Genomic DNA, 25,522 nt, shown 5'->3' on the forward strand with positions numbered 1-25,522 from the left:
ACATTCCTTTTGTTTAAATCTCTCGGTTAGGGGATGTTCGGCAGTCTTCTTTAGCGCCCGGATGCCTTCTAGACTTGGTTTTCACGGTTTATAAATCAAAATACAATACAATACAATGTGCAAAAGGGGATTCTGGTAAGCTATGTACTTGTAGCTTCCTTTCACTGTTCTCAACGTAAAGTTCTTAAGGGGCAGAAAATAAATAAAAGTTCTAATAGAGAAAGAGGGCCTCCCTTCCCCTATGGTTTCTCTGATCCTTCACTGTTTATCCAGCATTTACGGATGAAAGTCAATAATGTCCCACTGCTTCACCAAAACAGAGGCAGTTCCTCCCCTGTTTCATTCTTCTCCCAATAGTTCCCTCCACACTTTCAAGAAGGACAGCATCTCCCTTGAGGTCCTCCAGTTTGTATACTTCCACATTTTTTAGGACAATACTTTCCCCTTAACTTCTTCTCTTTTCCACTTTTAATACTTTAACATCTTTCCACTTCACACCAGGGGAATAAGTCTTCCCTTTTTAATTCCTCCACTGGGTACACTTACTTCCACAATTCAACTTTATTCAAGGAGCATGACTTTCCCCTTGAGTTTCTCTTAAATGTAAAGTTTGTTACAATAATCAATTCCTCATACTTGGTCCTCTTTCTATCCCTGGTATACTCTCCTGGCAGGGTGTTTGCGACTTTCTTATTAATCCTTAAAGGATCCCTCTTGCATTCACAATTTCAAGTTCAATTCTCGGCTCACTCCTAGTTTACTCTCCTGCCAGGATACCACTTCACTTTTCTTCTCACTCCTGGTTTACTCTTCTGCCAGGATATACCTTCACACTTCTCTTCTCACTCCTGGTTTACTCTCCTGCCAGGATATCACTTAACTTCCTTTTCTCACTCCTGGTCCACTCTTGTACCAGAATATCACTTCACTTCCTTTACTCACACCTGGTTTACACTCCTGCCAGGATATCACTTCACTTTCTTTTGTCTTCCTCTCTTGGGTGTGAGTCCCTGACTCACAGTCTGCCTGGTTCACTAACCTGCGAGGGCTTTTCATGTCTCCATTCACTCTTTCTTTCATCGATGTGACAATGTTTTTCCAATATTGGGTTATTGACTCTCTTTTGACAATGTTTGTCTTTGTTTTAATTCCTCTTTTCATGTGTTGGATATCTGACCCTCTCTCAACAATATTTACATGTGTATCAAATCCTTCTCTCAAGCATTGGGTCTCCCACAAACCTTCAACACTGTTTGCATATCTATTAATCCCTTCTTTTAGATACTGGGACACCACCACTTCCTTAACAATGTTCTCATCTGTATCAGTTTCTTTAATATGTTCAATTGGGCTCTCCTGTGTTAGCATTGTGATGCAGCATTTGCCTTCCTGTACCCCGGTAACCAATTAATTCTCCCTGGGTTTACCAAGCAACTTTGGCGGTTCTCGCATTTCTTCTTCTGCTTCTCTCCCGGTCCACTGACTAGGTGTGCATTCCATCAGTCTGTCATCTACCGCTTTGCTTTCCTTCGCTCTGGGCAGCTCCAGCTGCCAGCTGCCCACGGTCATCAAGCGGTAAGCTTCTTTCGGTCCCGTCTTCCTGCACCCCATCATGTCAGCCTCTGTGCTGCTTCTTACAATCAGCTCATCTCTGGCATCCCGACCGGCATCAGAACAAATTGCTAACAGGTTCTGACTCTGCCTCTCTCTCAGATCCCTGTCAGCTGTGGCAGTTTTAAACTTTCCGACATTGGTCTATATTTTCCAAAGAGATTACAACGCAGTGTTGGTTTACCACTTCTGGTGATCTTCATTGTACCATCCCTCTTCCTCATCTCAGAACTAAAATGGGGGGGAATAGGGTGATTGGTTGGAAAAACCTGGGGAATGAGTATCTTTGTCACAATAGTAGCTACAGGTATGTTTTAAAGGTACATGCGTGTCATGTGGACTTATGGTTGCAAGGTTATTTTGGTTCAGTGTTTTCCTACTTCTCTGGAGTTGGTCTTCCCCAACAGTAAAGACAGACACAAGTGATCACAGTTCAAGGGTGTTTATTAAACTGTATGCAGGTTGGAAAAACGCCTATTCTAAACCTAAATCTAAGATGGGAACAAGCGTCAACCATCAAATGAAAATAAGGCAGTCCTTGTGGCATTGTGTCAAATTGCCAAACCTTACAACTAATACAAAAAAGGGTGTGGGATGGTTTTCAAGAAAAGAAAGAAGTGTTCTCAAATAATACGTCAGGATGCGATAGCTTGGATCTCCCTTCCCCACATTTTCAGCACGGGGTAAAATAGGATCTTGGAGCACAGTACACTCTCGAGCTTTCACAGCACGAGTCGACAGTTCCACTGGCAGCTATCAGGACTGTCGATGGCCAAGTCTTGTTTCTCTTGAAAGTCTCCTGCCTCCGACGGCCTGACATACTCAACAACAAAACAAAAGTTCCTTCAACAAAAATAAAGTTTATTTCCTGGTTTTGCTTTGGGTGAGGATTCTTTACCCCTGGATCCCCCTCTTCGAGCACTGTCCCCTCTTTACTTTTAGCCTCCCTCCTCTGGGTTCAATATGGTTTTTCCTTCGCTCACAAATCTTAATGTCTTTTTAAACAGTTCCAGTGGACATCCCTCAGCCAGGTTCACCTTTGTCAACACTCTGTTTCTTAGGACTTTAGACTTTGCCCCTTCTCGTCAGCATCCCTCTTGAGGGTTCACATTTGCCAACTTCACCTTTACATTTACTTTCAATGTATTCAGGATTCACTTCCCTTGCTTTCTTTATAGTTTTAGATCAAAGGATTTTGACTGAATGGGGATTTTGCTTGACCTCCTGTATGACCATTTTGATCTATCTTGAGGGCTCACCTATGGCCTTGTGCTTACTGCAGTTTTACTCAAATGGGGATTGACCAGAGTCTCTCGAGTTAGCACCCACGTGGTGCCAGTTCCCTCTATAGCTGTTCTCCCCTCAACACTTTTACAGTTCTTTGAACTTGGTTCAACATGGCACTTTGCGTCTTTCATTCACCACAGCCGGTTCTTATTGGCTCTCCCCTCGACTCACCAGCTGTGATGAACCACTTGGCATTCCTCTTTACTGGAGTCAAGGGCGGTACAACGGAAGCAGGAGTCTCCCTCGCTCCGGCTTATCGAAATCGATACGTACCGTGTACCATCGACATCTGTTGCAGTACACTTGGCCTCTTCTCCTCGGTTTTAGGATCATGGGGTTTTTTCAAAGAGGGCAAGGTCGTGTCTCTCCTCGTCAGCCTCTCAACTCTTGAACTGCCGGGTCTGGATAGCTGTCTTCTTGTGCAGTCTGCCTTGCTTGTACTGTGCTCTCTTGCTCCACCTTTTATCCCTGTGGGGAAGGGAAAGGGCCATCAGGTGTGTGTGATTCTGAACAGTTGCTTGACTTTGACTGACCCTTGTATTGGGACATGTCAGGTAAACGACTGTGGTGTCAGTCTGTTCTCTGTTGTGTCGTGCAAATGTGTGTGTGTCGGAAAAGGGGGGCAGTGGTTTTGAATGTCCTACATGGTAGGATGGGGGAAAAGGTGTTGGAAGAAGGTGGATACCACGTCTAACCTGTCAGTGTCCCACTCGCACTCCCCAAGGACCACCCATCCAGGTGATCCTCCCTCACTGGTCCACCACCAGGAACTGGATCCAATAGCGATGGCCGTGTCCTGGCCACCTGCATTACAGATCCCGGGGACTAGCTAGGGAAGACACCTTCAGGTTATCACACCACCACCGGGGTCAGACTCAGGTAGCTTGTGCCTTTATCTGGCCATGTAATAGAAGCTTCCCTCCAGAGAATTTGTGAAAATATTGTTAGATTCTGCACAGTGCGTAACATGTGTTTGCAACAAATTGGTGCATTGAAACGGTCTCAGGCATTCCAGGATGAGTCTTGCTATATCTCTCCAGAGGTCACTTAGTGAAGCCATTAGTCAATGATTCATCAGGCACTTATGTAATACCCTTTTGTTCTACTCATATAAGTCCCAGCAGAGGGCTGATTTTCATGAGAGAGCATGGTTGAAAGACATGGGTAATGGATGAATTTTCTTTTGAGGCTCGGTCATAAATCCGACCATTTAGCCACTCTAGATCTTAATCTTCTGTGAAGACCACAGGTTTCATTTTCTTGGTATTTAAGTATTTTCTTATTAGAAAATCACCTGGAGGAATCGCGTAGGTTGGGCTAGTTAACTCTGAGTTGAAACCTGGGTCAACTGAAGTCAACACAATATAGGACTGTTGAAATGAATATCTGTGTTATTCAAACCAATAAAAAGGCATTGTTTTTCCATTTTTTAATATAGTAAAATATTATTTAAAATCCGCCAATTATTATAAGTTTTGTACAATAATCTGACATTTGTAAGAGAAATGAATACACTGTTTACTTTGGAATATTCTTGAAACTTTGAGGCCTTGAAAAAAATGAGTTAATTCTGGCTTCATTTATCAGGTACAGCAGGAAAACTGCATTTTAAAAATGAAGATATCCGTCATATGGGGCATGTTCCATGATGTTTAAGGAATCAACATAATATGTTAAAATGCATAAATGCTCTTTATCTCTCCAATATTTTGAGTTTGCATATTACTGTCAGTCATGTTTTTCCAGTATGGCAGGCACAGTTCCCTGCGAATGCAGAAAATATTTTTACACTGGAGCTTTAAACAGTTCTATTTTCACTTTACATTGGTAAATACCCAGTTTTGGCTGAAAGGTACTCAAGTGCCATTATTGCTCATTAGATCGTTTAGTTTGTGGCATTATCTGTACCATGTGTCGAGTGCTGCTTCTAAAGTGACTGCATGAGTCCGACAGGTTCACCCTATTCATAACAATGGAAGAACTATGACATAAGAGAGGCAGAAAAGTGACTATTCTATCAACTCTCACTTTGAATGCAGGCAGCCTTCATTTGCTTTTAATTCTCCCACATGAGAAAACATGAGAACACTGACAACAATGTGGACCTAGGTAGGAACACCTTTGATGCGGGTTAGCGCACTCTTCAACTAGTTCAAGACTGGATAAACATTTAATTGTAGATTGTTAAGATCTTACATGGACCAGCTTCTATTAAAATCTTGAAAACACATAACTAATGTTCATACTTTTCTTGATTTTTTAAAAGCCAGCAACTGAATTGTTATACCCAGGACTGTATTGCACAGCCTTCGCCAAGCAAAGCTACAAATCCGAATGCATTTCGGACCCTTGGTCCATCCTCAGGGCCAGTAGCTCTGAATATTTTACAAGCAATTATATGTCCAGTTTCCCGGATCAAGTATTAACAAGAAACCGAAAATGAATGAATCAGGTTAATCATGGTTTCAATAGTTCATAAACAAATACCATCAACGGTGCTCAGAAACAATAAGAAAACACCACTCCCAATAAGTCAGGAATCGTATATAGATACCATCAATCCATGGTAACATGGTTCAAAAAAAGCATAACCAAGACCATTTCCATTAAGGCCAACAGAAATACCACATTCCCAATGTGATGACATAGTATCGAACATTTAAAGAACACACAATGAGCAGTAAAACATGCAAACACATCTGTTAAGAATAAACCAATAGAAACGCTGTGAAATCCAGATTCATCTGAGGGCTTTAGATGTTCCTGGATTGGCTTTACTAGAGTGAGAAACTGGAGACGCTTCTCCCAGGCTATTCTCAGGGATCCTTTGTTCAGGTGCCCAGGGGAGGGCCATCGCTCTTGGATCCCAACCCTGGGGGCAGACAAGCGAGGGAGGATCACCTGGGCAGGGGCTCCTTGGGGACTATGGGAGACACGCCCTTGGCCAAGACAAAGTATTCCTCCCGTTGTGATAAACCCCTACATGACATGCCCTCAGTTGTCATGGGATATTGTCAGCAGAGTCCCATCATACCCCAGTACCTTTCTGTAAGAAAAAGGAGAAAAGCACCAGGAAAATTAAAACCCAATAGAAAATCAGCTGGGAGTCATAAGGATTACCCATAGGAATCCATGGTCAATGGATTCCTATGGGCAGTCTCCATGTTGTCCCGATAATGAGGTCAGGCAGAGTCAGGCAGGGAGGGACAACTACTCACTCCTGACTCCAATCAACTCTTTCAAAGAGTATAAGAGGTCAGACACCAAAGCACACTCACAAAAGACTTTGACACATGAGGTTCCGATACTGAGATTTTGAACTGTACAAGTGACAAAAGAAACTACAAGTACCAGCTGACACTGGGAAAGAAGGTAGCATCATGAAAGTCGAAGTGGTCAGGTATGGTTTAAGTAAAACCCCATGCCGTTTTGAAAGCCTTCAATGATAAATGCCTGGAGAAGGGGACGCCCAAAGTGACAAGTAAGAAAAGTCTGCGTGTTTTGACAAGCAAGGTGAACCTTTGTTTCAAGGCAGAGGAAGCCTGTGTTTTGACAAGAAACATTTCTTTTGAGAATCCTTTTTGTTTCTTAAAGACTTTGCTAGAGTGGTGTGAGACCAGCTGAACCATTGAACTGTGTCTTTGTGCCAGAGAAGCCAGAGTGTGCACAAAGCTCAAGCGTGCTGCCTTGTCCCATGCTGAAAGCGCGGGGAAGGGAAGCCAACTGCTCAACTATCCGGACATATTATTTCTTGAACACTTTTTTTTTTGTTTGCATACACTATTGTCCCACAGCATTTTGTATTTAGAAGTAAGGATTGGCAATAGGTTTATTAGTATAGGCCCTTTTATTTTGACAGATTCGACTAGGACTGCGTTATTATTTTTTGATGGTTGTAGCTTGCTCCCATCCTTAGATTTAGGTTTAGATAGGTGTTTAACCAACCCTCTGAAATTCAAAAAATACCCTTCATCTGTGTTTCATTTGTGTCGGTCTTCATTGATGATACCAAGCCTTTCCTTGCACTAGTCATGGTGACTTTTTACGGAATAGTATGGAAAGGGCAGATGGATTGGTGTGTGTATCTGTGTTAAGGTGAGTGAAACTGTGATTTCCGTGGTTGAAAGTATGTGAAAAACAAGGCATGTCAATGAAGGATCCACTTGGCTTCTCAGCAGTGAATCTGTATATTTAGGACTCTGGAATTATCATCTGAATTTTCTTGCAAGACTTTGGAACTCAACTTTTATGTTTTCGGTACACAGAAAAAGTGTGTTGGAAATGAAGGTAGCATTAGTGTTAAACAGTGAAGAGGAGATTACCTTTGAGGAACATACCTCAGACATCTAGGCTTGCACAGTGGATATCCTGTGCTCAAAGGAGGTGTTAGCTAACTTCTTTGTGTGGTGAGGAAGTTGGATGTGGCATGGTATGACGAAAAATTGGCATTAGACAACGCAAAGTGCTCTGTTGGTGGTGTTGGAGGATGAGGGAATTAGCTGGTGACAGATGGAGTCAATACAGTGACTGATGGTGATGTGAGTGTGTCTTGCTGCCACTGAAAGAGGACCCTGTAGCCATGGGTTTGGACTAGTGGCTTGAGTCAGTAGGGGTACGGAGTACAAGGCTTAAGGATATTGCTTTTAAGTGGCCTTAGGCATGGTACAAGATATGTTTTGTTGATGTCTCGTTCTTACTTTCTCCCTTGACACCTCTTCCACCCCTCCCTCCCCTGCTCTCTGCATTGGATGGAGGAATGCTAAGGTGCAGTGATCTTCCCTTTGCTTTCCTATTTGGTGGGTCATTCCTCCTCCTGGTCCATCAAGGGATCCTCCTGGGCTCTGTAAGGGTGCAGAAGTAAGGCTCGAACACAATGGTTGCATGTTTTTGGATACAGACTTGTATTAATTAAAGGAGGGTTCGAAAAAACCCTCTCTAACCCTAAAGTTAAGTGGGGTTTCCCTACCCCAAAGGAAACTAGTGAAATCGTCAGGAAGAACAAAACTAAAAAGTCTGTCACTGTCATGTCCCAAACCCTACTTCTGTCCCTAACACTAATAATCGAAAACAACTATGGAAGGGTGATATCTTCTCAGAGTAAAAAGTGTTCTTTATGTTTTCAACCAACAGAAACGTTCCCATTTTCACTAGTAATAAAGTGATGATATGATATGATATGGCATTATAACACGCCTATACACAAGTGTTTCAAGTGTGTATTTGATGCAAAATAATGTTCAAAATTAGACCCCTGATAGCTCAGTTGGTAGAGCATCAGACCTTTAATCTGAGGGTCCATGGTTCAAGTCCCTGTTCGGGCATCACTTTTCTTCTTGGGGAGGACGGATAGCTCAAGGGCAACGTGTTTGTCTTGGAAGCAAGACAAAGCAGCACAACACAGGTTCTAATCCTGATCCCGTGCTTAGAAACCACTCGCTGGTATTAAGCTCACTATAAATGAACAATAAAAACTTTTTAAATGCAATATTTCAATGCTTTGGTTGTTCTCCTTTCCCCTAGATGACTTCTTATCTTAAGTCAAGGGATAATTTACTAGGAACTGTTTCTTAGCTTCACAGTTCTTTTATCCTACCAACTTGGCACGCTCCACTACCAAGCGTAGGATTCCTTTCTATCAGTGTTCGGGTTTTTGACCCTCTTATTCTCAAACTCTCATGTGTTTGCCGGTCCCAGACTCGCAATACTTTACATGGCTTGGTTTACTCTCCTGCCAAGCAAGTATTCTCTCCTGGGCTTTCTCTTTTTATCTCACTAGGTCCCAGATCCTCTTTGTTTTAAACTTTGATTTCTCACATGGGTGTGGGTTCGCACTGTTGTGTTGGATCTGCTTGGTTCACTCTCCTGCCAAATAAACAACTCTCTCTTGTTTGCTTCAGGGTACCAGAACCTCTCTTTCATCAGGGTCCCAGACCCTCTTACTCTTGGATGAGCTCCCAGACTTGCACTGTTGCGTTACATTCACTTGGTTCACTCTCCTGCCAAGTATACATCTCTCTATCATTTGCTTCAGGGTCCCGGACCCACTTTTTCAACAGGATCCCAGACCCACTTATTCTCTGCTGCGTGTCCCAGACTCGCACTGTTGTGTTGTGTCTGCTTGGTTCATTCGCCTTCTATGTATACAATTGTCCCTCGTTTACTTCAGGGTCCCAGACCCTCTCTTTCCAGTTCCTTAGCTCACCCACTTGATCCCCCAGACCTCTAATTGATCTTGGGCAACCCGCATTCCTGTTTGCTTCCTTCTCAGAGGCTTTGGTAGTGTTTGGGCGTCTGGCAGGGTCTACTGCGGCTCTGCTGTTTGGTGCTGTTCCTCCGGCTGCACGTTCTGTCTCTTCCACGGTTCGTCAGGCCCTTGGAGGCAGAGAGTATTCACTTGGTAGCAACCCAAGTAGTCCTCTTGTAATGGACCATGCTCGGTTACTCTCTTGGTTCGGGACTCCCTTGCGGCTCGCATCAGCTACTCCTGTGCGCGGCTCCCACTGTTGCTCTTCAGAGGACAGCTGTCTCTTGCATCCCAGCTGCGTTTCAGCTTGAACTTGAACTGCTTTTAAACTCCCACATGGGATTCATGTACTGCTTTGGGCCAATCACTGGCATTAGGAAGCTAGACTGCTCGCTCCATTTCTCGCAAGTGATCCTTGAACTCCCAGCTGTTTTCGTCATCACAGTACCAGTCATAATGCTATAGGCATGATACTTTGTGGGTTTTCAGTCTTGTCATGTAGGTTAGGTTGACTGACTTGACAACAAAATACATTGGCTCTATCCAGAGAGGGGGGGAGGAAGATTTAGAGTTGGAGAAGGGGTTGAATGTATTAAATCGGGTTGATACTAGGTTCACTGGTGATGACTGTCCCCAATCCCACAGGGGGATTCCTTCCCGATGTGATCCTCCCTCAGTGCACCACCCCAGGGGGACTATTGTACTGTGGACGCACCACCCTGGTCCCATGGGAAAGGTCTCCTCCTACACGTGAAGGGACGACATCCTCAGATTCGTCACAGCTCTGACATGATTTTCTGTCATACTGTGTTTTGTGCTCCCCGGTTTTCAATTTATGACAATCTCCCTCTTTGGTGCTGTGGACAAACAATGTATTGCCTGAAGGGGGAAGATGCCATGACAAGCCAGAGTGTCCTGGGCTCCGGGATGCTATGGGGAGGCTCCCCTGGTCACCCAACCTTGGTTCCCATCACATGGCAGGAGACAGTAGCATAGCCTAACCGCAAAGCAATGCTTATGGGGTCTAGATTCATCCCAATCCATCATTCAACTAAAGCAGGTTAATCCTGGAAGGCCTATCCCTGCCACATTCCCTATTGAGAACCTTCAGGGTTATAATGCATCTCCTAACATCTGAGAGAGCCTGCAGACCTATTTAAACAAACCTACAGCTCTAGGGTAAGAAAAGCTTAATTTCCCTTTCAGGGAAAACATTTACGTTCATTAGACACTGGTAACATTTTTAAAATATCAGGGAAGTATTTTCCAAACCTAAAAGAATGTTTTGATGAGTCAGGGAGTCCTGCAGATACAATGTTGGAAGCCAACAGCTTCCCTTCTGGGGATTCCATCTGAAGAAAAACAAAGTTACTGATGCATTGTCTCTTGGCAGCGATTTTCTCTGTAATTAATACAATGTTACAGTTTCCTCAAGCACACAGAATATTTACAAAACAGGATGGTGTAGAAGCTTACCCAGTATGTTTCCAGCACTGAATTCGACCTCAGGAGTGTAGGGCTCCAAGTACAGCACACGCAGCACAGGGAATTTATTTATTGATTGGATATTTATAAGGCGCTGATACAAAATGTGTTTTGGATCGGAGAGAGAGGGGGAGGGAGAGATTGACTACTGGCTTTCATTATGGTGGATAGGCAAGCTATAGACTTAGTCATATCCCCTAACTCAAAAAAAAATGCCCAGATGCACTGAGGAACCACGAACAATTACAGCACTATACCAATCAGAGAACACAGGTGCAAGCCCCACCAGAAAAAAACATTTCGGGGGTGGAGGGACATCCCAACAAAACCGACACACAGCCCCACCAAGTGTGGTTTACATGAGTTGGAGGCATGTATTTGGAGAAGCCTGAGATTGGAGAGTAGTGGAGCAGGTGGGTGACTGGAGAGCAGCAGGAAGGCAGTGGCTGGAGAGACGGAGAGAGCCATAGAGGTGGAAGATCAAATGTCGTAAGTGACATCTACAGAGCGAAAGGAAGAGGTGAGAGTAGAAGGGAAGGAGGTAGTGGTAGCAACAGAAGTCAGAGAAGACAGTTGGGAACAAGTGGAAATAGCTATGTAGGGAACAGTAGTGACCAAGGTGGTGGAGGTGCCAACTCATGAGAAGGAGTTGTTAACAACTAAGTAGGATGTGGTAGTTGCTGAAGAGACAGAGGAGGTGGTGACAACTAATGAAGAGATGGTAGTACATGAAGAGTTTTAGGCAAAGATGCCAGTTAAGGAGACTCGTGAGTTACCGGCGCAATATAAATAAACAAATAAAAAATAAAATAAAATAAAAAAGGAATAGGTGGTACAGCAGGTGAATTGGAGGAGACATTCCCTACTGAGAACAAAGGGGTGAAAAGAACCACCCAAGGTGGTACAAAAGCAGTGACAACCCTATGGGTTACAAAGAAGGCGCAGACAGTTGAGGAAGATGGTATGCAGTGTTTATACCGAAAACGTTATATTGAAGCACACATATATTAATATCTTTATAACAAAAACCTGTATACCGAATGCATTTCTGGGTGGGGTAAAGGGTTACATTTGTTTGGGAAATGTTTGGGGTGTGTTTTTAAAGGCGGAAAACACCCCCTACCCCCACCCCCACCCTAAAAAAACAAAATAATGCATTTGGCATACAGGTTTTCATGATATAATACTAAATATATGTGTGTTTCAATATAACATTTTCGGTATAAAGACATGTAACCAGGAAGATATGGTGATGGCTAAGGAGGGTGCAGTAGTAACAGATGGGGAGATGTTGTTGGAACAGGAGATGACCACTGAGGACAAAGAGATAATAACAAGAGCAAAGAGGTTAGGTACAGCGAGGAAGTTAGTGGGCAAGAAAATTAGAGTGAGGAGGAGTTTTATAGGGAGGAGTTTGGAAAGGAAGAATCTCAGGAGAAGAAGGGTTAGGAGGAAGAAATCCCTTATGTTGAGAGGTGGAGAAGTAAAGAGATAAAAACAGACCAGGGGCACCCGTGTCTTCTAGAGGAAATATTCTCTGAGACAGAAGACCAGGGAATTATCAGCCAAGCAGGGGAGAAATCAGTTCCAGAGGGGCAGATCAAGAGTTAGCAGAGTCCTACATTGTCTTAAACATAACCCAGAGACTATTACAGGCCCATATAACCTGTGTTAGTCATGGATTAAATGATCCCGGTAAGGCTATAACTAGGCTCCTCAAGCAGAAGAAGGGTTTGGTTCACCCTTAAGCCTGCAGCGATTCTGGAACTCTTGGATTAAAACTTGACATTAGAGGCCCTTGGGCCCAACTATCAATACCCTGCAGAAGAGAACGTTCATGACCTGAGAAAGGCATCAAGCCCCGGTTTCTGTTGTGACACACTTTCTTTTTTCTTCAAAATGATCTACAGATTTGATCTGTACCACTTTTGTCAAACTCCCCAAATAAAAATCCTTGATTTAAAATATATATGAATTTTGGTGTCTTTCTCGATTCTCTGAGTTCACCTAACAGATACTGAATAAACTGTATTGTCCTAGTAGGTAGTGGTCACTAAAGAGCCTTCAGAGCCATTAAATGCTCCTTTCCACCATGCCCCTTTCTGCAACCTCAATTGTACAGCAGTATTTTAAAAGGACTCTCAGGCAGTGGAGTAATCCTTTCTGAAACTGTTGGGGGAGGGGGCATGACATCTAAAGGAAAGGGGCCCCTTACAAATGAGTATAACAAAATGGGGTGCCACAAAGTTTGAGGGGAGGCAAACACCCTTGTCCCCCCTAGAATTACACCCATGCTCTCAGGAGTATTCTGTCAGGTCCATTCACCTCGACCACCAGTTCTTTCTCCTGTGGGGGCCTTGGGCAGACTTCATTCTTACATGAAACCTGAATGTGACACTATAGGTGCCCAACCTGCTGCTGTTCTTTAAACCTAAAGGACCATGATGATTTCTGACTTTTTAACCCTATTGTGGACTGCTTACGCATGTGCCAGATATTGCTATCAAAGTTGTTTCTTTTTGTTTTTGTCTGTTATTTGCATGCTGCTTTCAGATCTAAGCAAAGCATTACTCTTCTTCATCATTCTAGTGGAAGAAAGCATCTGTGATTCCTCTCTGTGCTCTATAAAACAAGAATAAACTTAAGTGTCTTTGCTAACTGTGCCATATTCACTAATTCAAGCAACCCTCAGAATTGAGTTTTTTTAAATTTTAAACTAGCAGGTGTATCTGTGCTTTGCACAGTAATTCCTAAGGCTGAAGCGTGTAAGCTTGAAGTGCTGTACCCATACGTGTATGGCTGAAGCTTGGAAGCTTTGTACTGTTGAGATGGCATACATACATCAACTTCTGAGGGAAATTAGGTTTCTGTAATTTTCGTGAGAGATTTGCCGTATGTGACGGACAACGTAATTGCGGACACTATTGAAGAGACATGTACCTTTTTCTGTCCACTACTACAAAAGCACCGCTTTGTGTCACCCGCATGATTTCAAAAGTGAGTTCTGCTAATGTCAGCTAGCATGTGGATAGTGTGGAAAGTTTAGGAACAATGAACTGCTGAACTTTAGGAACAATTACCGTAGAACTATGGTAGAACTACAGGACAAAAAGCCATATGACAGGTGTAAGCATTGTAGACCTCTTTAAAAACAAATTCTGAAGAAATTATATTTTAGACTTGTTATATTGTCTACACCATGGAACCTACCTGCATGCCAAATTTCAGGTTTGTAGCATGTTGGGAATTATGCTGAACATTTCGAACAGACACTCACACATTTCCAAGCATTATGGCCCGCTTAATAAATGCATTCAAAAAGTAGAAAAATCTATATTTTATATTTATTACATTGTCTACACCATGGAACCTACCCGCATGCCAAATTTCAAGTTTGTAGCATTTTGGGAAGTATACTGAACATTTTGAACAGACACACCCGCATATCCACAAGTGTCCCTTTTATTAGACGACCTACGGTAGTCGCAAAACCCGTAGGAAGAACATTTTTTGCGCGGCCTATAACTTCGCTCACCCTGGACAAAACCTCACCAAACTTTGCAAAAATAAGTATATGGCACGTTATGAATTTTGTTGGCAAGTTTGGTGAGGTTTTGTCAAGTGGGGGCAAAGTTATAGGGGGGTACCAAATTTTTTTTTTCCATAGACTGAATGGAAAAGAATTCTGCTCACACGTACAGGCCAAACCGCTGCACAAAATTTCACCTAATTTGCAGCCGGAGCGGCGGCTTGGTTCCGAAAGCGTGCTTTTGTAAATTTGGTGAAAATCTGTCCAGTAGTTTGTTTTTTTAAACAGGCAAAATGTAGGTTAAAAAGAATTGTGTGTAATCTGGCTCCGCTCCACGGACCCATTTCCCAGTTCGCTCCGCGGACAGGACTCTGATTGGTCTGGAGGGCTGCGTCAAGTGCGCGGACATCCAACGTGCCTGGTGATTGGCTGGAGGAAAGCATGATGTGCGTCATATTTTTCTAGAATGCCCGCCATGTTGTATCTGCGGATATTCACGGATAGTGCTGCGGCGAACAGCATTGGAAAACATGTTTTGGGGCATCTGTTGTTGGGAAGATGGGCTGGAAAGGGTGGGGGAGAGAGAGATGGTTCATATGATGCATTTGTTTTGGTGGAAGAAGACTGTGTTGTGTCCGCGGACACCGCTGCAGTTCACCGTTAGGTCCTCAGGTGAACAGTTTATGTGGTGACTGCAGGCAGGCTTTATTAGGGTATTTCTGGGGTTTTCCAGTTTTACTTGTAAGCGTAATATGGATAGGTTGTTATTAGTGCAAAGGAACTACAACACCCCTTTAACAAAGTTGTTGCACTGAATTTGATAGGTTTTTATTAGGGCAACTTAACCATAATGTCCCTTTAACAACGTTTTTCACTGAATATATAGATAAATAGATAGATATTAGGAAACCATTTGTCACTGTAACATGTTTTTCACCCTACGAGATTAGTTCTTATGCCACCCACAACTATCAATGTAGTATTTAGGAAGGCGCAATATTACTAATACATTGGCAGTCTCCTCACTTATTATGTCACACAACATAACAAGAACTTAATAATAGCATAAGTGATTAAAGTCATTACAAGCACATGTATCCCATACTGCTACTCCATCAGCGCATGCTTGATCTGATACTCGCAGCAAGTTTTAACGGCACAATGGAAAATCATATAGTAACAAGCCACATTATACTGTTGACCTTTTAAAATGGCATTTGCCATCTTCGCTCAGACACAAGCTCGCGCGCTGCTTGCTCAAGCAGATCAGCAGCAGTGCAAACACATTTACATTTTGTTTCACTGCCACAAACGTACGTTTCGTAAATGCTACAGAATATCGCCTTTGAAAGGAAGCACAACAGGAAGTTACACAGCTGCAGAGCACTCCCTTGATAGGCAGTCAAGGCCATTTTGTAGGCGGCAGGACTCAGGGCAAAGCTTTCAAACCACCACATATTGAGTCAGAACGAGAGCATCAACACAGGTGAAATGTGGATAAATCGCGGGGCACTTGAGCCCAATCCAGAAGTTGTCTTTATCAAGGTTTGCAGTCGTGTGATCGGATCTCAAGAGAATTATAATCAATCATCCGGGTGGAGATGAGCACGCTCAATGACATGAGTGATGTGCCACCAGCGAGAAAGACTGTATTCTCTGCAGACATTTCAGAGAGAGGACATCTGGACAGAATTGGTGCACGCCATACAGAATTGACACAAAAGGTTCTCTATTGCTAACAGAAGGGAAAACAAGCAAGTACACAAAAAAACATATTTGACAACACACAATAAGTAGTGAAACCCAGAAACAAATATTCCCTTAAAATATCCTTTATGAAGATGGTCTCTGCATTCAGGTGGTCGCACCAATTGCGTTGTTTTCAATGCAAGAGCTATTATTTAATCAGCCAAATCACCATACGACTAACAACATAGTAACTCGCTCAAGAATGGAAGCAGAATGGAATGTGAGACCATTAAACAGGTTGAAGGTATATGTTGAGTACCAAAAACGCTAAAGCCTAACATGTTGAGATGCAGATTCACAAGCCCTGGTACTGCCACATGTCTGAAAATTGCAATTGCACATCCTCGTTTCCGCAGATGCATCCTCATACAAATAGATACAGCCAAATGCTTCAAATGACAGTCATCATATATTTATTTATTCATTCAACATTTGTATGGCACCTATACACATGTGTTTCCAGGTGCCACAAGACAAAAAGGGGGAGGTGTGCCGGGGACATTGGAAAAATAACAGTAATGGTCGTACTAGGCCTTGTGACGTTCTTACTGTGCAAGTGCAAACACAAAGAAGTGCAGGGGAGGGTGGAAGTAGGGGGTGGGATGGTGTGAAGTGCAAGAGTGGGGGCCCATGGGGATGCACAAGTGCTGAGGGGAGCCATGAAGGGCAAGTGCCGGGGGAAAAAGTGGGAGAGGGAGGACAAGTGCAGTGGACGGGGTGGACCAGATTCAGGCTGGTTGGGGAAGGGTGCCCGAAGGCAAGTGCTGGTAGGGATGCTGGGGGAGACTGGTTAAGGAGGGCCATGCCCCTGTAAGACTCATAAGGGACCAGGCACCAGTCTTGGCGGCAGACGGAGATTAGCAAGGAAGGGGAGAGGGAAGGAGGAAGAGAAGAGGAAAATCGTGAGAAGTTTCCAGAACTTAAGAAGATCAGACTCAAGTCTGAGGGGGCAGCAAGGCCATTCCAGAGGGAGGCTCCTGCCGAGGAAAGGGATCAACCTCCCACTCTCTGCTTGCAGAAGTTAGAGCTAGAGAATAGAAGGACGCTAGCAATTAGGTATTTAGGGAGAGAAAGCTGGATTTAGAGAGGTCTCAGGCCCCAGACAGCCTTGTGGATGATGCAAAGGGTCTTGAATTTGATCCTTGTGGTCAGCATGAGCCAGTGGAGACATTTCAGGGCTGGAGAGATGCGGTCCCTGGGCTTGAGGTCAAGGATAAGTCTCTCAGCCCTATTCTAGATTAGTTGAAGAAGGCGAAGGGAAGAAAGAGGAAGATTGAGGAAGAGGCTGTTGCAGTAGTGCAGTCTAGAGAGAACCAGAGATCTGGAGACATTGAGATTAAGGAGGGAGGTGAGGAAAGGGAGAATGCCTCTGAGGAGGTGCAGCTGAAAGTTGGACTTATTGGCAAGGTCTGTGATGTGCGGGGCGATGGAGAGAGAAAAGTCAAAGATTACCCCAAGGTTTTCTGCCTTACAAGAAGGTGAGAGGAGGGGACCCAAGGAGGGTGGCCAGAGAGTAGGAGGGAAACCGGGAGCAGGAGTCCCAATGAGAAGGATTTATGTCTTACTGGCATCAAGGCAGATATCATTTGCAGTGCACCATGCCTGAATAGCAGTCAGGTATTCGGGAGGAAGGAGAGGAGGTAGATGGGAGCTTATATTAGAGCTGTGTGTCATCAGCATAACAATGGAAGTCAGGAGAGAAGGAGAAGATCAGGTGGGCCAGAGAAGCGAGGTAGATGTAAAAGAGCCATGGCAATAGGAATGAGCCCTGAGGGACGCCACAGGTAGAGCATGAGGTGAAGGATAGGAAAGGGCCCAATTTCACTTGGGTCAGTTTGAAAGCAAGGAGGTCAGCCACCCCAGTGCCCGGTCCATGAAGCCAAGGGTATTACGGAGATAATTTATGAGGATGGCATGACTAACAGTGTTAAAGGCAGAAGAAAGACCGAGAAGGATCAGAACAGAGGGAGAGTTTGAATCCAAGTTTGAGAGCAGGTATTCACAGGTGTTCAGGAGAGCAGTTTCCATGCCTTTGGATGCTTTGATGCCAGACTAGTGGTCGTGTAGGTAGCCAGTCGCTTCGGTGTGGTAAGTTGGTTGGAGGATGACCAAATTCTCCATGAGTTTTCCCAGGGAAGGGGTGATACAGATAGGGTGATAGTTAGCCGGGCATGAAGAGTCTGCAGATGGCGTTATTAGGAGAGGGTGCACAAGAGAGTGCTTGAGGGGTTGTGCTTAAGAGCCAGTGGCCAAGGAGTGGTTGCAGTGGTCAGCCAAGGGAGGGGGCGAGGGAGGAGATGATGTCATTGATAGTTCTGCAAGAGCAAGGGAGCACCTGTTTGGAGGAGACTTTCATAGAGCAGACTACTCTAGAGACCTCATCTGTTGCAATGGGAGAGTAGGAGAACAGTATGGGGGGGAGAGAGGAGGGCCAAGTGAGGCAACAGAAGAGAGGGGGTGGTGTGAGAAACCAGAGGGTGTCTCACCCACTATCCCCAGGGATCTGTCATCCAGGTGGCCAGGAAACGGCTATCGCTTTTCGATCCAGTTGCTGGGGGTGGACCAGTGCGGGAGGATCACTTGGATGTGGGGTCTTCGAGGAGTGTGTGTGGTACACCGGATGTTGAGACATGGTATCCCTTTCCCTGTAACACCTTTACCCCGTCCTACCAGGTAGGATAGTTAGGTACTCACCCCCCCCCCCACCTTCAACAACACAAACTTTCTCACGGACAGCTGAGAGAAAATGGACTAACACCCGAGCCGTATACCTGACATGTCCCAATACAATGGTGAGGCAGGCAATTGCGGACCATCACGCACACTTGACTTCCATTACACTTCCCCACACGGATAAAAAGCAGAGCATGAGAGCACACTCTGAGCGAGGCAAAACACATGAGGAAACAGCAGTTCCAAGATGGCAGTTTAACACAAGGAGAAAGACGGCAAAACCGATGCGGATCACAAGGAAGGAAGTTCCTTTGACCTTTTCGACAAGGAACCATTACTTTCATGAAACTCAAAAACAGAAAGCATAAGACCACAAAACCAGACGGTGGAATCCTGCATTGTGTGTCGGAGGTACCTGATGGCCCTCCCGCATCAATAATCAAGGAGGGGAGAATCGCCAGCTGACGGTGTACTGCCTTTGGCTCCAACAAAAAAGCAGCATCAGTGAAATCAACACAGCCGGTGAGTTTGAGAGACAGATGCAAGAACGGTCTATGTTGAAGCCAAGGTTTCAAGCAGCAACATTGTATGGTGAGTGCTGCGATGAACATTGTATGAAACAAGTGTGATAACCAACGAGAGTAAAGTTGAACTGCAGATGAGTGATTGAACTTTAAAACCAAGATATACAATACCTTTGGCAGAGTGGTCCGGCACCGCGTGCATGCTCACTCGAAGGTCTCTGTAAGGTGTCCAACTGAGAGTTGACAAAAGTGAAAAAGTGGCAAAGGATTGTGAATCAAAGTGGTCCTGCAATGGGTCAAGTTAACTCCCGTGTACAGGATTGGCAATAGGTTTATTACTATAGGCCCTTTTATTTTTGACAAGACACCACTAGGACTGCGTTATTATTTGATGATCGTAGCTTACTCCCATCTTTAGATTTAGGATAAGATTTTTCAAACCCAATTGAAGTTCAATAAACACCCTTGAAATGTGGTCACTTGTGTCTGTCTTACTGTTCATACCATGCATTCCTTACAGTGGGGAGGGGAGTCGAGGACAGTGAGGATAAGATGTTCTGAGCTTTGGTGGAGAAGTGGGAGGCTAGTGCATAGGGACTGTGAGGGAAGATGAGAGGAGGAGACTGCACTAGGATTGGCAAGTTCCTTGCAGATTTTGAAAAGTTCAGCCATGTTATTGGTGGCCCCAGAGATTCTTGCTTAGACATGAGCCTTCTCCTTGGAGCGGATGGTGATACGATATTGCCTTTGGAGCAGGTGACAAGCCAGATTGTCACAGGCTGTACCTGAAGCTTGCCACTTCCACTCAGCAGCTTTCAACTTGCGTTTCAAGTTGCCAAGTTGGAGTCATACCAAGAGTTGCATTTGGAGGCAGGCTTCATGCAGATTTTCATGAGAGGGGCAAGGATGTCCAGAGTGTTGGAGATGGAGAGATGGAGGTTAGACAGTGGAGAGTCAAAGTTAGGGGAGGGAGGAGGGATAAAGGTGGCGGGGAATGCAGCGACTGATGCACATGTCATCGGTCAAATGATGCAGAAGGAGACTGGCAGTGCGCTAGAGGCATCGTCGGGTGGCCCAGGAGCTCAAGGTGGGAGGAGAAAGTAGGATCAGGCCAGGAGAGAGGAGTAGTTAGAGGGTTGGAGAGAGGGATGTCTGTGGAGATGCGAGCATTCAAGGTGTGTCCGGCAGAGTGGGTTGGGCCAGAGGGAAGGATTGTGAGGGAAAGAGAGTCACAGAGGTCATGAAAGAGTGCAGAGGCCAGATCCTGAGAGTCAAGATGGATGGTAAAGCCCCTAAGGAAGAGGAGTTTGGGGGAGGAGGCCAGGAGAGAGCAGGAGAGATCCGCCCATTCTGAGAGGATTAAGCGGGTTGGTCTGGAGGGCCTGTAGAGAGTGAGGAAGAGGGTAGGAGAGACAGACAGCCTAAAAATTAGGCCTTCAAAGGAGGAATAGGATTGAGTGGGAATGATGGTGGCTCGAACCCACTCAGGGAAAATCAGAGCCACGCCACCCCAGACCAGTTGGGCCTGGGGTTGAACAAGATCTTGTAGCATTGAGGGAGAAGACTGTCAAAAGCAGTGACAGGGCTGGCCTTGAACCATGTCTCAGTGAGAGTAAGGACATCAAGGTCAAGGTCTTCAAGGAGGAGACAGATGTCAGAGCAGTGCTTGACAGCAGAGCAGGTATTGAGGGTAGCTAAGTGAAACTGGTTGCCCCCTTTAAATGTTTTCCAAAGGTGGCACAGGCATGGGGTACCACCACTGGAGGGGTGGAGGGAGGAGGTGGGAAGTTGAAACACCTGTTAAGAATGAAGAGGTTGGGCTGAGAGCCCTGGCCTCTGATAGTGCCATTGCGATAGACATTGAAGATGCACCTAGATGATGAGAAGTATGCCAAGTGCACTTCCCATCTGGTAACGCCATTAGTGGGAGAGGAGGAGAAAGGGGAGAGGACAGAAACCATATGGGGAGTCCATAGGTCAGGAGAAGAAATGACAAAGAGAAGGTCAGTGACAGTCTGTCTGGAGGAAGTGTTGATGTAGGTGTCAGGCATGGGCAGACTAGGGTTGCAGACCTGGAGAGCCTTCTTACATTTCTTCCTTCCAGAATTCTCGAGAGAGAGAGGGAGGATAGGTGATGGAGAAGCAGTTAGAATAGATTGGAGAGATGGAGAGCACCACAGGGACATCCGGGTACAGCCATTATATGCCAGAAACAGCCATCATACCCATAGATGGGCAGCCATTTCATGTGTATATACAGTTCCCTCCATGAAACACCACACAACCTTGCATGCCCAACAACCCAACAGCAGTCATCATATACCAAGTATGGATAAATACCCAAGTATTGTCATAATATGCTAGTCGAAATCATGAAAGAAGAACTACAGCAATCTTACACCAATGACTCACCTAATATCTGTTCAGCTACAGTAATGACATGCATCACAAATGGCCTCTAGAACACACCAACTCTCCAAGGTGCTTCAAGTATTTTATTATGAATTTAAATAGGGTCCAACTGAGGGCCATCCCTTTCTCTCTTGTAATCCCAGGTTCTCCTGCTGCCCTTTTACCAAACTTCCCTTAGCCCCAACGTGGTCACTAGATATCAGTAACCCCTACTATCTAGAATCTGATTGGCTAGTGGTGAGGGCCTAAAGGCAAATGCATTCTCACTCTTACTCCCTCTGGAGTTTTCTTGGTGGATCCTAACTTAGGGTCCTAAAGAATAATAATAATAACACAAATCGGTGCCTTCCAATCACCCATGTCTCAGTCAGCCTTTTCCTCTCAGGCCTTATGTTTCAGGCTAATATATGTCCACAATCAGCCACCATATGCAAATACATGGGTACAGCCCAGAAGCAGATTTGTCGCTACAGTAGCAGCCATAACATAGCACAGGCAACCTCACATACCCAGGCACTACCGTCATATGCCATATTCTGTTTCACAATCCCAATTACAGCCATCATATGTGCGGGTCCATCCGTCATGTGGCAAGCACCGCCACCTACCATATGCCCTTTCACTGCCATCATATGCCTGGCTACGCCGTACACATATTATTCCTTGCAATGCCTCATTAAATGTGTGGCAGAACCTCACTTGCCATGTTCAGCTAACTAACATAGGAAAGATACAACCTCATATGTGTATGCGCCTCATCACATGGTGCAAATCAGACGAGTGGTCCTGAATGGATCAGAAAGGGAAGATTTCCCTCTGAGAAGTGGCAGGCGAAACAAACAGCTTATAACTTTTCACCGCTTGGCAGATCCTAAAGAAATGTTCCCAAAAATTAGGTCTGGTCTGTATAAGTGAACATGGACTGGTCAAATAATTTGCTCTGGTCACAAATGCATCGTACATAGAATGCCCCGTTAAGAAAGTTATTTTTTATTGAATTTCTATTTTGTATTTAATGACATACACTATCCTCGCTACAGTTTCCATCGGGCACTTCGACTAGGACAGTACCTTCCGCTCTGACCCGTACATCTACATCACCCACCAAACTAACTCATCATGGCAGTGGCTATTTTGACCAGAACAAAGCCATTTGCACTGCCACGGTAGCCCCAGAACAGCCCCATAAAAATACTAAGTATAGCCTGCGGCCATGCTCAGTGGCTACTTTAACCAGTGAAGTGCCTTAGGCCCTGCTTTGGCATCTCTTAACCACTGATTGTCCCACCGGCCATGTCCTGCAGTCATGCACAGCCCAGTCACTACTGTGACTGCAGCACCGCCTTAAGATATGTTCTGGTGCCACCAAACCTTCCTGAGCAACCAGTGGCCATTGCACACCATGATATGGCCACTATGCATCAGCAGTCGGCCATGGCCAACGCCTTGCCTAGCCTCCGAGAAAGACCATTAACATTTTCCCAACTTGTGGTCCAAGGACTAGCCAATGCGTCTGGATGCCAATGGTGGTCCATGGGCGTTTCCAGTGGGCCCTGAATTGTGCTACCTAGAACTCCCAGGATAACCACTGGCCATGGCCCGTGGCTACAGCCAGTGCCCCATATAGCTAATGAAGTGCCACAAGCTATAGCGTCTGGCCATGGCAGGTGCCAAGTGGGTCATGGCCACTGCCTAGCCTCCCCGAGTGGCCAATGCCCATGGCCTGCATCCATGAACACTGGTCAATATGCTTCCCAAAATAGCCACTGGCTATGGCCTGTGGACATACTAAGTGGCCCCAGCCCCCACCAAGGGCCCATAGGTGGCAACAGGACCCGGTATTCAGCCAGGTTTATTGGTCTCTTTGTCCCTATTGTAGGTCAGCGGGCAACTGGTTATTTCATGCCAAAATGGCCAGAGGCCCCTTTGCCAGGGGCATGGACTTAGGCCATCCATTAGGCCTGACAAAGCTATTCAAAGTGGCCATTTAGTGCGGCCAGAAGTCAGACTCAATTGCTACTTTACTCTTTATATGGGCATATAGTTCGTGGGCCATGGCCCATCGCCTGTGGTGTGGCCTTCAGTCAAGTCATGCTCCAGGACCCACCAAGCCACCCAATTTGGCCAGTTGGCTTGGACTGTGGCCAGATACAGTGTCCACTTTACTCCCACTGTAGGCTCATGGGACCTGTGGTCGGTCTCTGTACCACTACTAGCCCCAGTACCAGGCATGGGTCCTGGCTGGTTTGGGCTGAGTCTGAAACCAGTTCTGGCCCTCTGAACCATGGGTCATCCAATAGACAGGAATTCATGTGGCTGCACAACTGCAATTGGGTCCACAAGCCCAACAAAAAGAAAAAAAGTGTTGTGCTTTTTTTTTGCAATATTCCCCTCCTATGGTATCCCCACTCACTCACTATGGACTCGTAGGGTCCCATATGGCTGCCATATGCATATTTATTTGACAGCACAGAGTATTTTCTGTAGGCCACAGTGTTGGCTGTTTGAAAAATGTTCCAAGCCCCCAACCACTGTCCCTCACACCTGCTTCTCTGAAAGTGTTTTTGTAGCTCGCACAGAGCCCTGTCATCTCCATGGTCTCAAGGCACTCACATGGCTCTGTAAGATAAGTGGGTAGGGTTTGTTATAGAAGGAGAGAGGGATATTTATTATTGTATTTATTTATATATTTTTTAACGTGCTGAAAACCCACAGGTATCAGGGCGTGGGTGGACACACAAACAAAATAGACAGCCAACAGGCTAAATCAAGGAACTGAGAAAAGGCCCTAGCAAAGGAGCAGAGTTTTCAGTCTTCTCCTGAAGATGGTCAAGTTTTCCTCTAGACGCAATGCCCTTGGTAGCTTGTTCCAGGCCAGAGCTGCTTTCAATGGGAAAGAATGTTCCTTGCCCCTCCTACTTTTGCTTTTTGGACAGGTTAGTACCATTGAATCGATGGATCTAGTAACCTTGTCCAAGCACTGGATCACATTTATCTGGATAGGATAGAGTTTGTGCTCCTCATTTTATGTGTGCAGAACTAGGAGAAACTGGCGTCTGCATGTGAGCTTTCTAGGTGTGCTTTGTTATATGCACTGGGTTTGTTGTGTCCGTAAGGGTGGCATCCAGAGTCTGTGTTGTTCGTTGTCTGCAGTTATTGGGTTTGCAGCATGATTAGAGAGGGGTGTGCAGTTTGCATGTTTTTGGTGGCTTGTTTCCCTAGCCCTTTGGGTGTGTGTAGTATGTGAGAGGTGTGAGGGTCTGGAAAAGAGAAAGGGGTGTTTAGTTGGTTTTGGGTGATCTCTGGATGTTGAGTAGTTTTATTGTCGGTTCTTTTTTATTGTACATGTTTATTGACTTTTAAATATAACACATCTCAAAATATATAACCAATGAGTAAAGATAAAACAGAAAAAAAAAAAATCAGGATTTTTGAGTGCATGTTGGAGGTGCAAACATGCTACTGGTTCTTTTGAGCATATGATTTGGGATTGTTATGAACTAAGGTCTTTATGGAGTGAGGTCACTACGAAGATGAATGAAGTTCTTCTGATGCATTGGGACTTTGATTATACAACTGTAATTTTGGGTGAGGATGACATGGTGGATGATCTCTCCTTTCTACAGAGGTGTTGGTTTTTCAGGGCGTCAAATTCTGCCAAAAAAATTATATTGAGAAAATGGAAAGGGGATGACAGAGCGACAATTTCAGAATGGATGGATGATCTGAAACAAGTATCCAGAATGGAAAGATTGATTTTATACAGGGATAAGAAAATGAATTTGTTTGATCAAATTTGGGGCCGATTTTTGGATTCATAAGACTTGTCTACATGGTTTAAATCGAATCTGTAATTTTCCTCTTATTGTCGGTCCTTCATTATGTATTGTTCTGTGTTTGCTTTGGTCCATGTGATAGTTTGTAGAGGCACGCGTCTAAACTAAATCTAAACAACTAAATCAGTAAAATATTAGTATAGCTAAAAGCAGTGGATGCCAAATCAGTACA

The 25,522-nt window shown here is 44.9% G+C and overlaps 1 protein-coding gene across 2 annotated transcripts in view; it reads right to left on the reverse strand.

Moving 5' to 3' along the window:
* The window catches only part of INPP5A (inositol polyphosphate-5-phosphatase A), a 3,154,590-nt gene that overhangs the window by 950,493 nt on the left and 2,178,575 nt on the right, over positions 1 to 25,522 (reverse strand). The gene's annotated exons all lie outside the window — the stretch shown is intronic.

Source organism: Ambystoma mexicanum, chromosome 8, assembly GCF_040938575.1.
Source record: "Ambystoma mexicanum isolate Mex_15411 chromosome 8, UKY_AmexF1_1, whole genome shotgun sequence".
NCBI classification, from domain to species: domain Eukaryota; kingdom Metazoa; phylum Chordata; class Amphibia; order Caudata; family Ambystomatidae; genus Ambystoma; species Ambystoma mexicanum.